This window comes from Protopterus annectens, chromosome 11.part0, assembly GCF_019279795.1.
Source record: "Protopterus annectens isolate FY-2018-M chromosome 11.part0, PAN1.0, whole genome shotgun sequence".
Taxonomy (NCBI): Eukaryota; Metazoa; Chordata; order Ceratodontiformes; family Protopteridae; genus Protopterus; species Protopterus annectens.
In genome coordinates, this window is record NC_056745.1 from 871,198,302 (window position 1) to 871,214,190 (window position 15,889).

The following is a 15,889-nucleotide window of genomic DNA, read 5'->3' on the forward strand; positions in this document are numbered from 1 at the left end:
GCACCTCAGCCCTGAGGTCCTTTCAACCCTTACAAAAACTGTCATTATTTTGTATAATGGCCATTTCAGTTATCTGCATGAATTACAGACCCTGAGTGTACTCTGGATTTTCCCTTCACTTATGCTAACTTCTTCCTCTATTCAGTTGAAAACTCTTCTATGACTATCACAGACAGCCCCAAGGAAAGAAAGTACCCCTGTCTGCCCCCTCCTCACCAATTTTAGTGCCTTAGAAACTTCCTTTCTATTGATGGCTTATTATAAACTGTCAGTCTATAACCTTTAACTCATTTCTCTTTTTATAATATATAAAAGTACAGAGGTGGCTTACGGGTGGTATATATCCCATTGCTGAAGTAGAAGGATATAATAATATAAAATAACAAAGCCAGCAACAGATGAAAATAAGCAGCTTGCAGTCTCAACAATTCAAATAAGTGGCAATAGTTCAGGATGCAAATCAGCAACTTGCAGTCTCAATAATTCAAATAAACAGAAGTAGTTCAGGATGTAGATTAATTCAAGAGCAAATAAATAAAACTAAGTTGAGAAACAAAGACACCTTTAATTGTAGTCGACTGGGTAAGCGCTTTCACAACATAGCTTCATCAGACCATCATACAACTACTAAAAAACACACCCTATATATAATAAAAACAGCAATAGTCAACCTACATCAATTAAGCCATGAAGGACAGTTAAAATAACAGAACCATAAAAACCTAAAATCATTAGGAAATACATCTCTGTAAAAAGCAACAAACTAGACTCAATAAACTAAACTCAATAGAAATGTGGATATAGAAAAAATAAAACGTAAATAATATGTTACAAAGATATACAAAAATGTATACAAAAATATACATAAATGAGTAGCATTATATAGATACTTGCATACATGAATAATAATATACAGAGGATCACCTAAAATCTTTATTTATTTATTTATTTATTTATGAAGTCTCCTTTTCTTTAAAGCAGGTTTAATGGAGGCCCTCTCATTTAACCCACTACCCCTGTCGGCATGGAGCATGATGACCCAATAAGCCTCTCTGTACTCGGTGTGTGTAGATAAATCACCACCTCTAACACTGGGATAAACGGTTTCAATTATTCTAAAACTAAAAGTATGGGAGGCATCGGTGTCAATAACATGTTTCGAAAGTACATTATGCAACAAATCCTTCCTGATGTGGTATAGATGTTCTCACATTCTATCACGCAAGACCCTATTGATCTTGCCAACATAGAAAAAGTGGCAGATGGAACATACAGCCAAATATATCATGTGGGGGGGGGGTCATGCAATTAGCAGAGGCATAGAAAATGAAATCTTTACGTAAGTCTGGATGGAAAAAAGATGCACAAGTATTAATGTAGCCACAAAAGTTACACTTACCACAGGGTAGGGTCACACCAAGTTGTGTAGAAACATTGCCATGATTTCTATCATGGCATAGAAGTCTCTTTAAGTTCTTACAATTCCTGAAACGAAAAAAGGGTTTATCACCCACAATCTTGCATACACTATCATCAACTTGTAATATTGCCCAAAACTGGCTGAATAGCTGAGTAACTTCCTTGTGGTCACTGGTATAAAGTAAAGTGACCTTAACTTCAGGGGTCTCAGACTTACCCTCAGGGGTCATATCATCATCTAAGGTTGGTCCAAAATATGGACGTGCTGTGGTCATTCTCAGAGTACAAAGATCTGACCACTGTCTATCAATCTCAGTTCGATTATAACCACGTGCCAATAGCTTACTACTCAAGTTATACAATCTCACCAAGGAAGCCAGTTAAAGTGGGATTCAGTCTAGATGCCCGTATGCCCTGACCCCTAATAAGATTCTTAAAAATTTAACCAGGGTGCATACTAGATCTAAAAAGGAAAGCATTTCTTTGACAGGTTTTCCGGTACACCCCAGTATTAATGATGTTACCAGGTAATTTCTCAATGAACAGAGATGTATTCCTAATGATTTTAGGTTTTTATGGTTCTGTTATTTTAACTGTCCTTCATGGCTTAATTGATGTAGGTTGACTATTGCTGTTTTTATTATATATAGGGTGTGTTTTTTAGTAGTTGTATGATGGTCTGATGAAGCTATGTTGTGAAAGCGCTTACCCAGTCGACTACAATTAAAGGTGTCTTTGTTTCTCAACTTAGTTTTATTTATTTGCTCTTGAATTGAGCTACATCCGGAAATACTTCTGTTTATTTGAATTATTGAGACTGCAAGTTGCTGATTTGTGTCCTGAACTATTGCCGCTTATTTGAACTGTTGAGACTGCAAGCTGCTTATTTTCATCCGTTGCTGGCTTTGTTCTTTTTTATAAAACCTTACAGAAGAATTCCCAACTGGCTGTGTTGAAGGTCTTTTCTAGGACAAAATCCTTGCCTGGGTTTCTCCCCTTCTGCTCTTCTCTGTCCATAAACTCTGTTAGGGACCACAAATTAATTTCTTCCCTTCTTTTCACAAAACAGTTCTACCATCTTGTATTATGTTCAGCAAAATCTCATTCAGGCTTTTTGCTAGTGCTTTTGCCATCACCTTGATATCTGTGCCTAACCCCCTTTTGGATCACTACTAGGGTGGCTGTTTTTATTTTGTCCTTTACTTCTCCTGTTTTATTTATCCCTTCACACTTCTGTTTCATAACTACTGATGCTGCCTTTCTTCCCCACTTGTAGAACTCTACCTTGTATCTCTCTGGGAAACACATACCTCTCAACTGTCCAGATTTCCACAGAATGACCAGATTTTTGCCTCATAGTTTTTATCAGCTCTTCTTAAAACTTGTGGGTCTTTTTGGCAAACTACAGTGGATTTAAGTCACTTAATAATGACATACATTTGAGTTTCAGACTTCATATCCTTCAGGAAATGCATTTCAGACTTCATACCCTTCAGAAAATGCAAGCTAACACAAAACCTGTTATGCTAACAACATTCTAAGTTTATAAGAGCAATATTTAAAATATGTTCCTATTTTGGGGTCTTTGCACCCTCCCCCATATTATTTAAGGCTTTGTCCGTAGTTGAGAGGTATGACCACTACCTTTCTGTTTTTCAATGTCATTAGTTCTTTGATGTCAACTCTCATTAATTTTGCATTCAGTTTCTCCTTCTGTGTTCTTTATACTTGTCACCCCGCCTCTGTCCACAATCTTCCAATGGACTACTTTTTTCTTCTCCTGTTTTTTGTGTACATATTTGTTGGTTTTATTTCATTAAGGCTTCTCTAACCTTGTTGCCTCCTCTGTGATATCACTCTTTTTTCTTCTAATGATCGGTACCTCTGTCGCTCACCATTTCCTCTTTTATACTTCCTTGCTAGATGTTTCCCTGCTCATCTCCAGTTATGCACCATTAGTCCCTCCAGCTCCACTGGTCTACTTCCACTGCAGTTTTCACTTTTTCTGCCAGTTCAGTTTTTATTACTGCTGAATTCTCCTTCTAGTTTTGTTATCTCCTCCTCATCATGTCTCCTTTTCCACCCATTGTCTCTCATGGCCCCCAGAAATGCTGCTCTGATTCCATCTCATCAGTATTTCCCCAATTCTGTCTTGTCTGTAGTGCTCTCCTCCACTGTCACCTCTATTAGTTTTTGCAATTGTCCTTTCCTGATCTATCCACTTGTGGCTCATCCGGCTCCATCCCAACCCTTCCCCTTGCTCCATCTCTGTTCTTATTGTTACTGCCTCCAACTTCATGGCCTGACATGTATCTCTCCTATATTTCTATCTCCTCCACTATTTTTAATATTTCTCCTTTTCCTAGTATCCTGTAGTCTGCTGGCTTGAATCAAGTGATTTTTAGTAAATGTGTACTCTATCTTTTCAGGGTGCTTTTCCCTCCATATTTATCCTTCCACTGTTGTTCTTTCATGTTCTTTTCTAACTCTCTTTTCATCATTGTGCTGTACTTTCTTTTGCCAAGCAGCTTGTTTTTCTTTGGATCCAGTGTGACATTTAAGTACCCTCTAATGATTTTCTTTCTATCCCTTTTTATCTGATTACATTCTATAAACAACCTTCTGTAAAAGTCCTCTGCATACTTGTTTAGGGTATACAAGTTCCCTATTATCCAGCTTCTTCCATTTTTTCTTCTTTACCAAATAATCCATCTTCCCTTCTCACTTTTCTGCATCCTTTCATCCACTACATACAATCCCTTTCTGAAAAGGATGGCACATTCCCTCTAGCTAACCCCTGCTTAATTGTCTATTTCTCACCTGTGGTACAGTGGGCTCATGATCTTCCCACCTTCTATTGTCTTTAATTTGTTCTCCTGGATCAGTGCTATATCCTCTTGCATTCCACTCATTTTGCTGTGTACTTTTTTATTTTGATCTGGTGCAAAGAAGCCCTATTTTCCAGGTTATCACTTTCAGTCTGTGTTCGTCCATTTCTGTTCGCTTGGATTTTTACCTCACTGCACCCATTTGTTGATGTTTTTGAACTGCTATCCTCTTCTGTGATCCCCTGCTGAGATAGACCTTCATTCCTTTGGCCTTCATCTATGCTTGGCCCCCAATCCGCCACAGAGATAGACCCCTCACCCTCCAGCCAGTGATCCGTGTGCCTCTGGACTTGGTCTTTTTTTCAGGTTTCTTTTTGGCCTTCACTTTCTTGCTTTAACTTATCCATGATTTCATTGCCACCTATCTGAGTGCTCCTCTTTTTCAATCCTTTTTCCCATAATCACTACTTATTTTCTCTGCCTTTTATCCTTCTTTTGTGACACTGTCATGCATTCTGGATCACTCTACTCTTATACATTGCAGTCAAACCTAAGACTAGTGTTTCCATAATTATTTCTTTGTCCACCTCCCCCATTTTTTCATTCAGGTAAACTACAACTCTTTTGACAACAGCTTCAAACAGAAAGCTTACTTTTATATGAAAAGACATACATTATAGAAAAGTATATCATTGTAAAGACCATTTAACAGCAATCTGCCTATTTGTGCCCCGTTCCTTAATCCAGCACCTTTCTGATAATTTGCGATCATAGTGTATTAGAAAAAAATCTTACTTTTGAATAGTGGCCAGTGTTCACAGATCCCATTAGTCCTTTTCAGTCTCATTTACCCTCTTTTGTCCTGTCACTTCCATTACTTTAGTCTCTCATTTCTTTTGACATGCAGTCCTGACAAAATAACTGCATATGATAGTTTCTAGATTACATTCCCTCATTTTCTTCTCTTCCCTATCTTTCATTTCTTCTTTCATTTTTCATTATATGTATGACTAGACTGTACAGTTTTTCATGGTGTCTCTCCTCTTATCCTATACCTCTGATCCAGTTTTCTTTCCACTTTTCCATTTTGTCTTTCTTCCCTTCTCCTTTGACAAGTACAACCTGATTAGGCCCTCCAGGGTCCATGGCTGGATGTCTGAATTCCCTAAGGCCTCAGTTTCAGTGTCTTCTCTTTGATGCAATGTTCGTTTCCTACTGCTGCTGCTTCTTGTAGCTCTGTTTTTAATGCTGCTGCATTTCCTACCAGATTCTCCTCTTCTGCTGGATTTCTGCTTCATTTATTGATTCTTCATTATGCATTAGAGATGTATACTCCTTACTACCCTTTCTGTTAAGGAATGGATATTACATTTGGTTGCAAGCATTACTTCATTTTATTTTATTTTTAATCAGAAGATTCTGTATGAGTTTTGTTTTACCCTATGAAAAGTTGTTTGCTAAAATGTATTTTAAGGGAAACAAACAGTATTTACACTTGATTAGGTTCATGAATCTTCACTAAGACATTCTTAGTTACTTTTATCAAGTTCATGTTTCTTTTTTGAAAACTTTTTTTATGTTTGACACCCTGTCTACACTAAGTGGACATTTATTTATGCTTTTAATGTAATACAACTTTAAATGTGAAGGTATGTCAGTGGGTTCAATTAAGGCGGCTGTTTGTAGTTTTGTAACACCCCCCCCCTTTTTTTTTGGGTTTTAAATTGTGTTTGATGATTTTTTCCTTTGTCTGAAGAAGTCTTCCTACTAAGGGAGACGAAAAGCGCTTTACTTTTACATTTTCTAATAAACCTTTGGAGTTTTACACCTGCTGGTTCGGAACCTTTCGGTTTGTTTTTTGACAGTTTCTTTTTCTTCAGTTTTGGGTATCTGCTTTGACTAGCCTATCATTCTCATTGCATTTTCTGTGCATTCCTTTTTTATTTCATTTGTTTTACATATTCCTTCTTCAATTTCTGTCATCTGATCTGCCCAGTATTTTGCCAACCTCACATATTATGTTGATATTACTCTGTGTGCCTTGGTCATTTTGTCTGTGTTACACCTGTAAATCTACCTCATCTTTGGTCCTTTACAAGTTTGTCTGCCAGTCCATTTCAGGTGAAGTATTTGAATTGATTTATTTCTGTTTGTTACTCTAGCTTCTGCTGTACACTATCTCCATAACAAAAGCTTGTGCTTCTTCCTCTTTGTGGAATCTGTGTCTGTTTCCCTTCCATATTGTTAAGGTTGCAGGCTAGTTAATCCATGCAGGAGTCCCCTGGACTTTTAGTGGCCACAACAAGTGAGCCATCCTTTTCTAAGTTTATGCAGTAATTCAGAATAATTTTCCACCAGTTTTACAAATACATCATTAAAATGTATTGTTCTGGCTTGCCTCATAATTTCTTCTTTAAGTTTAATGTGTGCAGGAACTCTGATATGTCTCAGCTCTCCTGTCCTTGTGTTGTACTTCCCATTCGATCGACTCTGCAGATTCTTTCTCACTGATTCTTGCAATATGGATAAGTGAAATATTGTTTCCAGCAATTCCAGCAACATCTTTTCCTAGTCTTTATCCAGGACATGTTATGACATGCTTATTATCCATAAGCAGTTTTTTTTCTGGCTCTGTTTTCTAGGTCATCCAGTTTCCCTGTTTGCCATTGTAACTTATTTTCTGTTTCTTTCAGATTTTTACTGTGTTCCTACACCTCTGATCTTTCTGTCCTCTTCCAAATCCTACATTATTTAGTTCACCTTTTTCACTCATTTTTGTTGTTTTTTGCTTAACTCATTATGCCTACACCATCTGTCACTGCCATGTTGTTTGTCTTTTGGCTTTTTTCCGATAAGGGGTCGCCACAGAGGAACTCCGGTCCGCTAATGATTGGCAGTAGATTTTTACGAAATGCCGAGGTGCCAGCTCGACGCCCAACCTTCAATGAAGGAATGCCCATTTACACACGCACGTCTTTCGAACGCTACCCAACCGTGGGGAGGACATGCAGACTCCACACAGAAGGCACTCCCAAGCCACGCTGAGAATCGAACGGGAGAACCTATTGCTGTGAGGTAACAACGCTACCGCCGTACCACTGTCACTGCCATCATCTTTTGAAATAGTTTACAAGGCTGCTCCTCCTGTTGAGATGCTTTAAACTCTGACAGTTACCGTTCTCTTTTTTCTTTGCTCTCCATCCTATTCATTTATTTATTTATTTTTTTCCTAGAACTGGTTGACTGATTTGATCAGTTTTATTCTTGACCCTTTGTTCAGTGTTCTGAGCCTAAGCAGACATCTTGCTTGGACTAACGCGTCCATCTTACAATGTCCCTGCTCCTCTTTTTGCTTTTCTTCTTTTAATTTTCTTACGTGATTCAGAGTTTAAGTTAGATCATAAATACTTCATCCTAGTAAATGTTATGGAATTAGTATTGACTGACTCTTTCAGATAACATGTGCAGTACTATGAATCTAATAAATATAAAAACAGACAAAATGTGATTGTCTTATCCACTAACTTACTACAAGAGGGACCCTTAGCACACATGTTTTTTAACTGTTGAATTCACTGATTTAACTTTTCTACAGTTTCTTAATCTCCTATTTACATTTTTAATATCAAATAAAATGTGGCATTCCTTTAGTTATCTGAATATTCCACACTCCATACTGCAGTATGCATTCTTACTGAACATTTAAAAAAAGATATACACATTCTCCACAGCTGACAATTTTCAACTTTCTTGCTCCTAATATATATATATATATATATATATATATATATATATATATATATATATATATATATATATATACACACACACACAGATAGATAGATAGATAGATAGATAGATAGATAGATAGATAGATAGATAGATAGATTTTTGTTGTCTAGGGAAAGACTATGAACTACACTGCATACTGTACTGCAAACAAAAGGGGATGGAAGCTTAACATCCAGTTACACCAACCTGTATTCCAATCCCTCTGCCAAACTAACCTTTGCAATTGGAGATAATCTCACATACAATTCTTATGTGCATTTCATACTTGTTATTGTCATTGTTATTGTGGCCTGGGCCATGGCTGAATAGGGTCCTTAGATCATTGTTACCAAGTTATGTTTAAAAAAAATATAAAAATAAATACATAAATAGATAAATAAATGATCTCTAAACTACTCTGAGGTACCTACCTAAAAAAACATTCTTTAAGGGCATCTAAAGCAAATTTTATTAATAAGACTCTCTTTCAATAGTTGACTATTTCACTTCTTTATTTCTTAGCATTCTATTTATATAGTATATAGCATGTGTTTTAGTACACTGTTGCCCCTATATCTGCCTATAATGTGTTAGTATAAAGGCAATCTCTTTAGAAAAATTAGGAAGTATTAAAACAGGTCCAGAACCTTAGATTATATTAGTTCATAAAATATCATATCTGCCACTTGAGACCATTGGAAATGTAATATGAATAGTCCTTTTGCTGAACACTTCTCTATAGTACGTGGAGGTTTTAGTGAGAGCCTCGTTTTTAGTCTTTTGACTTGTCCCCAGCCACTTAGAGGGTGTAATTTCAAACGGGAATTAGATAGACTCGAAAGTTGGATGATTCTAAATTATAGAACATTGTCCCCTAGGGGTATGAATTCGGATGTCAGTTTAGTAATTTAGTTTGCAATAAATAGAATAATAAAAAAATAATAAAATAAATTTAATTAAATACAGTAAGTTTTTTTCGAAAAACATGCTTGTATATAAATGAATATTGGAAGAGTTTAGGGAATTTTGCATTGTTTAAATATGAAATGTGCTTTTAAATGATTTATTGATTAATTGTTTAACAATGGGATTGTTTAATGAAATTGTTTAGTGAGCCTACTGGGGTTTGTATAAAAGTTACCACACTGTGAGGATGAATTATTCCTAGAAGGCGAACTGCTGAGTTACCAGAATCTGCATTAAAAGGTGGTTTTTAGGGTATTTGTGTTGTGGTCATTATTTATTTTTGTCTTTTTTGATATTTTTTTTCTTTGGCTTTTTCATGTTCAAGATGTTTTGAGACCATTGCACCTTAACAGAACTTTCCTTCTTATGAGATCTATCAAAGCAGACAATAGTCAAGAAATTAAGCACAAGCTTAATGCCATAATTAACTAGCTCAAGAAAAGCCTTTACCTTTATGTTAGAAGAGAGTGCAGACCAATATTTTTACAGCCTCTATTTTTTATGGCTGTGGCCTTACCGCCCCTGTTCCTATAAAGTATCCCAAGTATTAGGCTTCCATCATACCGGGTTTACTTTTTTCTTATCATTTAAAGTCAACTAAGCCTGTCTTATGTGTTCTAACTCATCCTGCAGTTTACGAAAGTGAGACTACTCTGAATGAATGAATGAATGAATGAATGAATGAATGAATGAACACAGCATCCAGATATGCAGAAGAGTATTATAAGTGGGGTTTCAATATTTTAGCCATTAGATTCTTTAATGAAACAGCTTCTGGAAATTTGGGTAGCATAACCTATTATGACTAACATGTATTTTTATACCAATTTCTGGATTTTACTAATGATTCTACAATGTCCATAGCGGCACTTTCAAATGGTACTTCTGTGACAGGCATTGAGATCAATGTTTTTATAAATAGGATGGGGCACAATTAATTTCCATTCTCAGCAAGAAGTACAGAAGTTCTCTTTTGCTTTCATTATGCCTGACCAGTAAAATCTGCTCATACACAAGCGACTTCCAAACACATGACTATGATGTAGCTTCATTATTTGTGCCCTAGAATAGGCTTGCACTAGTATTTGAAGCAGCACTGCTTCCCTTTATTTACCTACAATATATAAGAGGTTAGTTTAACTCAAAACATGAGTCAGAAATAATGGAAACATTTTGTTCAGTATCTTCCCCGGCAGACGTAGCTATGTCTCACATGCTCTGCTTAAAGTATCATTTTCCTAATGTGCCTTTTTTAAAAGGGTAGTTCTAGACTAAAATCACCATCTGATTTACTCTTCTGTACTATCATAGTCTTCAAGAGTGTTCTGCTTTATTTTATGTCACTTTCCCTCTGCCTTAGAAGTGAACGCTACCTTCTCATTTTCCTTTCCTTTTCTTTCCTTTCCTTTGTTGCTCTCCCACTAGAAAGGTTATGTCAAGACAACATTTATTGCCAGTTTTAGTTTTTTCCTGTAGCCTAGCACCTGCTTTCACTTACATTCACTGATTTGCAATAATATATATATATATATATATATATATATATATATATATATATATATATATTTTTCAAAACTCTGCATTCTTCTTCTTCTTATCTTACCTTCTCTTTTGGCTTTAGATTCATATAGCAATATTACCATAAGTTACACTCACTCTAAGATCAGTGAGCATTCATTTTTGATGGGATCAATGACTGGGACTGGAATATTGAAGCTTCATCTGTGCCATTAGCAACTTGGCAGTTATTTGAAATCAAAAGTTTGCATTTATTAAATATGTGCAAAAAAGATAGATTATAGGGAAAATGGATTTTATCACCATGGTGGATCGGTTGACCAAATTAGTAAGCACCCCACATCCCCCCTTACTATATATTCTAACTCCAGGGTCACTCTAGAGTGGGGAATAGGCCATATATCATTTTCAACAAAATTACTAGGATGTTTATGCAGTGATTAAAATCGAGTATGCTATTTTCAGTTGTAATTAATAAACTTTGGTGATCAAAGCTATGTTATGGAAGTTTAATAAAGGTTGTCAAATGTCATTCAGTGTGATGTGTTTATTGAAGGGGACCAGAACAAATGCATAATACCTTCACATTCCAGTCTCTTACCTCCCACAGTTCATAAAATTAGTTTCATTAGTTGGATCTGTGTTAGAGCCACAGGAAGTAACAGTTTCCCAAGTACTGTTTAAATTTCTACATCTACAATGAGATGCTTTTTTTCACCCACCATAAGTGCATACTACCTTCACATTCCAGTCTCTTACCTCCCACATTTCATAAAATTAGTTTCATTAGTTGTATCTGGGTTAGAGCCACAGAAAGTAGCAGTTTCCCAAGTACTGTTTAAACTTCTACATCTACAATGGGCTACTTTTTTCACTCACCTTAAATGCATACTTACTTCACATTGTAGTTGTTAAAAATCTTATGTTACACACCATTTTTTCTTGTCAAGGAAATAACACTTCCAGATTCTAGCAGATCTTGAACCTCCCTTCCTTTTAAGAAAACCATGGATTTAAATCACAGCATTATCTCATTTATCATAGCTTAAGTATTATTGCAATCCTTAGTATTTTCTTCAGTATTAGTAGCAGGCTAGAAATTTGATCTATCCCTTCATATTTAAAACACATTAATATATTATTTGATGCATTTTATTTCACAGAAGATGGTATACTTTTTACTACTGGTTTGCATGCAGACAATTCAGTTTAAAACACTGTCTTTCTCTATCAACATACATGGAAAGACCTATCATGGAATTAATCAATCAGGATATAGGGAACCTCTGAAGACTGGACCTGTCTCAGTTTGGAGTCATCAAGTGCCGATCATGCTTATTCAACCTGGTGGATTTTTTGAAAAGGTCAGAAAAGCAATGGATGAAGGCAAAATGTTACACACTAAATATCTTGACCTGGCCAATGCATTTAACAAAATTCCTTCTCAGCATACCTCTCAACCGTCCAGATTTTCACAGAATGTGCAGATTTTTCCCTCATATCTTTGGTGTATTTCTCATAAAATTGTGGTTTCCTGGCAAATCATTGGTGAATCATTGAGGACTGAAGTCAGAAAATAATGGCAGACATTTGAGTTTCAGACTTCATATCCTTCAGAAAATCCATGCTAATGCAAAATCTGTTATTTTATAAACTTTCTAAATTTATAAAAGCAATATGTAAAAATGTCCCTATTTTTGGGCCTTTGCTCCCCACCCACCCATGATGTAGGCTTTGTCCAGATTTCTTGTTCTATGGGAATGACAGGTATGCTCATCAGGGATAGTAGAAAAGCTAAATAAATTGGGAATAAACCCCTATCTCACCTTCTGGATTGCCAAATGGCCCACAGATAGGATACAGATAATCAAAATAAGGGAAATTACCTATAGAAAGAGTCTAGTCACCAGCAGAGTCCCCCATGGGATCTTTCATGTTTGGCATCAACTTTTCTGAAGTAAATGCTAATACCAAAGAGCTCTTGCTGAGAAAATATCCAGATTACTGAAGGTAAGAGCAGTCATTGAATCAACAAATGACTTAGCCATCCTGCTGGAAGATTTGTCCCAAGTAAGTAACTGGTTCCAAAATCATGAAATTAAACTAAATTACAAAACAGCATTATTGTATTCCTTGGGAAGTCATCTACCTCAAAGAATTACCACATTGACAATATCCCCCTAAGAGCTGACACAGCTGTCCAGGATTCAGGAACTTATGTGCATAGTGACCTAACTTGGGCTTACATTTGTCCATTGTTGTAAGAAAGTCCTTCTGTATTGCTCAGTTGATAAACAAAGGGATTGTGTCTAGATCTAGAGATGTCATAGATCCCCTTTACTTAGCCCTCATCAGGCCAGTCATTGAACATAATGCCCCCTTTGGCATGTATCTTTCCAGACGCATGCAGCAATTGGAATGCCCACAGAGATACCGTACAAAAAGAATACAAGGCCCAAACAACATGCCCTACATGGAGCGACTCAAAGCCCTACCAATAGACTCAGTATCCTACAGGCTACTAAGAGGTGACCTGTGTATGACAACCTCTGACCAATTACTGACAGATTTACTGTGCACCAGCAAGTCAAATGGCATCAGAAATATCTGTTTTAGGGGACACATCAACAGAATGGTTTTGAGGGACAGGTATATCTCACAGAGAATACTGCTGCTCTGTAACAGACTCCCCATCCACATAAAACAGCGTTCAACTCTGTGTGTATTCAAGTGAAACTTAGCTGTATGTATGGGAAATAGAAAATTTACCCCAGAACTGCCACTTATACTACTAATGGACAGAGGTATCCCCTAAATGCTTTATCCTGTGTATGGGTCCAATCAAATTATGTATGGTATGATCCAAGAAATTCTTATTGGAGATAATATATGATTATCAGCCATGGCATGTGTAAGGCCAATTTATAACCAAATGGGATAGGTATTTTTTTTGAAGTAAAAGGGAAACTGGCTAGCTTTAAAATGTCCTGCAAGGGCAGCTAGCCTAGTAATTATGTGTGAACCTGTGAACCTATTGAATGCTTTAAAACATTTTAGCTTAACAGACTTCTTGGGATCATTTTGGTTTATTGCTGCAAATGTGTTCAAGAAATAAAACTTAAAATATTCTTTAAATTATGCATATATGTGTTTGCCATTCTTTCATATTAGAAACCCAGCTATGAAACTTTATTTATTGTACATCAGAGGTTATTTGAGCCCTGACAAGAAGTTCTTTCTTACATTTATCATACGCCATGCAATTAGTTTCTTCCAAAGCCAAGCCCTTGTATGTTTTCAGAGAATGCTTTCCCATTCAGCTTGGATACAGTTTTCTACTATGGCATAGGACACACATGCCTCTAAATATGATTGTAGTTCATCCTCCTTTGTCAGTTTATTCACAGAAAGCAGAATCCTTAGATTGGATGCAACACTGTCTAGCGCAACTAGCTGTTGCTGTCATTGCACCAGCTTTTGGATAGTCCTCTCCTGAGGTTCCATGATTTTTTGAAATAATTTTATAGTGGTTGTAGTCACTAGCTAGCCATCCCAGGAACACAATATCCATAGTGCTGTAAAGAAGTCATAGCACAAAAATGGTTACACTTGGCAGCAGAAGTAGTGTGAAGAACAAACATCTGGAAGTCTCTGCTGAACAGCTCATGCAAACACTACCAGTGAGGCACTGGAGGCAGGTCTATTCAAAAATGGTAGTGTATTGTCACAAATTCATACAGAATTGCACAGTGGCTTAGATTACATCCATCCAAATGTCACAGTCTGCACAGACCCCACAGGATACAGACAGTTTGTAAAAATAAAATTCAAGGCTACAGACATCTCACAGGCTCAACTCCCACCTTTAAAAATGAGTCCTTTCACAGGGATAATCCACAAGTTAGCCACAAATGGGGTTTCATTTTATACTTCCAGAGTCTTTCTTTGGATAATACCCTAGGTGAGGAACTAAATTCCTACCTACTGCTTTTAGGCAATCTCTTTATAAACTATATGGATTATAAATTAAACTCTTGTTAGCTATTTAATTATTGTGAGCATATTCATACATATTCAGACACACACCATACCACACTGCCACATACATTCTGTGTACACATTTAATTGCACATACACATTTGTCCATAACCAATATATATATATGTGTGTGTGTGTGTGTGTGTGTGTATGTGTGTGTATGACTAATACATAGATAAAGATATTTTCATATATGCAGACACACACACACACATGCATTCTTTCCATCAAACATTGAAGAACAGAGATGTTTGCAGAGCAGGTGTTTATCGGACACATTGTCATATATCACAAACATTATTCTAGACTTTACAACTTCAGTTCATTTATATCATATGAACTGAAATAAAGACTCAACTGAACATTCATTTTTCCAAACTGACATGAAAATATGAAAATAAATCAGAAAGCAATGTTGTGTGTCATGCTTTTTATAGCCTCCATCATGATAAATTATCTAAAAAAATAATCCAACCAACAGACAGTCATGACAAGCAGAGCTTGTTAACATAAAAATATATAAAATGTTCATCAGGTTGCAACATGAGTAGTCAAATGTATATGCAAAGTAATTAAGGTACAGTATGTTAACCTTAATAGACAGCAAAATTCAATTACTAGCAGTGAGCTATGCAAAAAAAAAAAAAAAAAAAAAAAGGAAATTGCAAAATTACAAGGACAACCATATGGCATATTTATTTAAAGAAAATCAGTGAAGCTCAAAAAATCATGATGAAGGAATGCGCATAAAATGATAACCTTGGCGGAATATATTAAAACAGGTTAAATTTTCTCCTTAAATTAAATACATAGCATCAGTGCTAATACTGATAGCTAAGTTTTAATATACTCTGCTGTCTTTGAAAAACATACATATGTCTTTACCAGAAAAAATAGTAAAACACACTTTTTCCTGTACATGAGACTCTAATTTATAGTGAATCCTAGTTAGTATCACTTATATATATATATATATATATATATATATATATATATATATATACTTGCCATCTGGATTTGAAGATTTTGCATCAATGTATGACACCCTTTTCGAGATACTAAGCTGAGTAAATAAGTTTGCAGATAAGATATCCATAACTTACTCTAGCCAGATATTGTTATACCTGTGAGTCATGAATAATGTCACTTTATTTTTCCATATATTCTTTGAAACAAAATACGATCACCACAACACTCCTGACATGGTGAAAATGATATACTGTACTGTGGGGAATTTATCCCAGGTCAGGCCCCCATGTCTCCGATAGACCCAGGCAGAGAGTAATGCTCAAACTAACATACTGCCCCAGCATAACTTATAGAAACTTCCTAACATACTCCTCCTAATA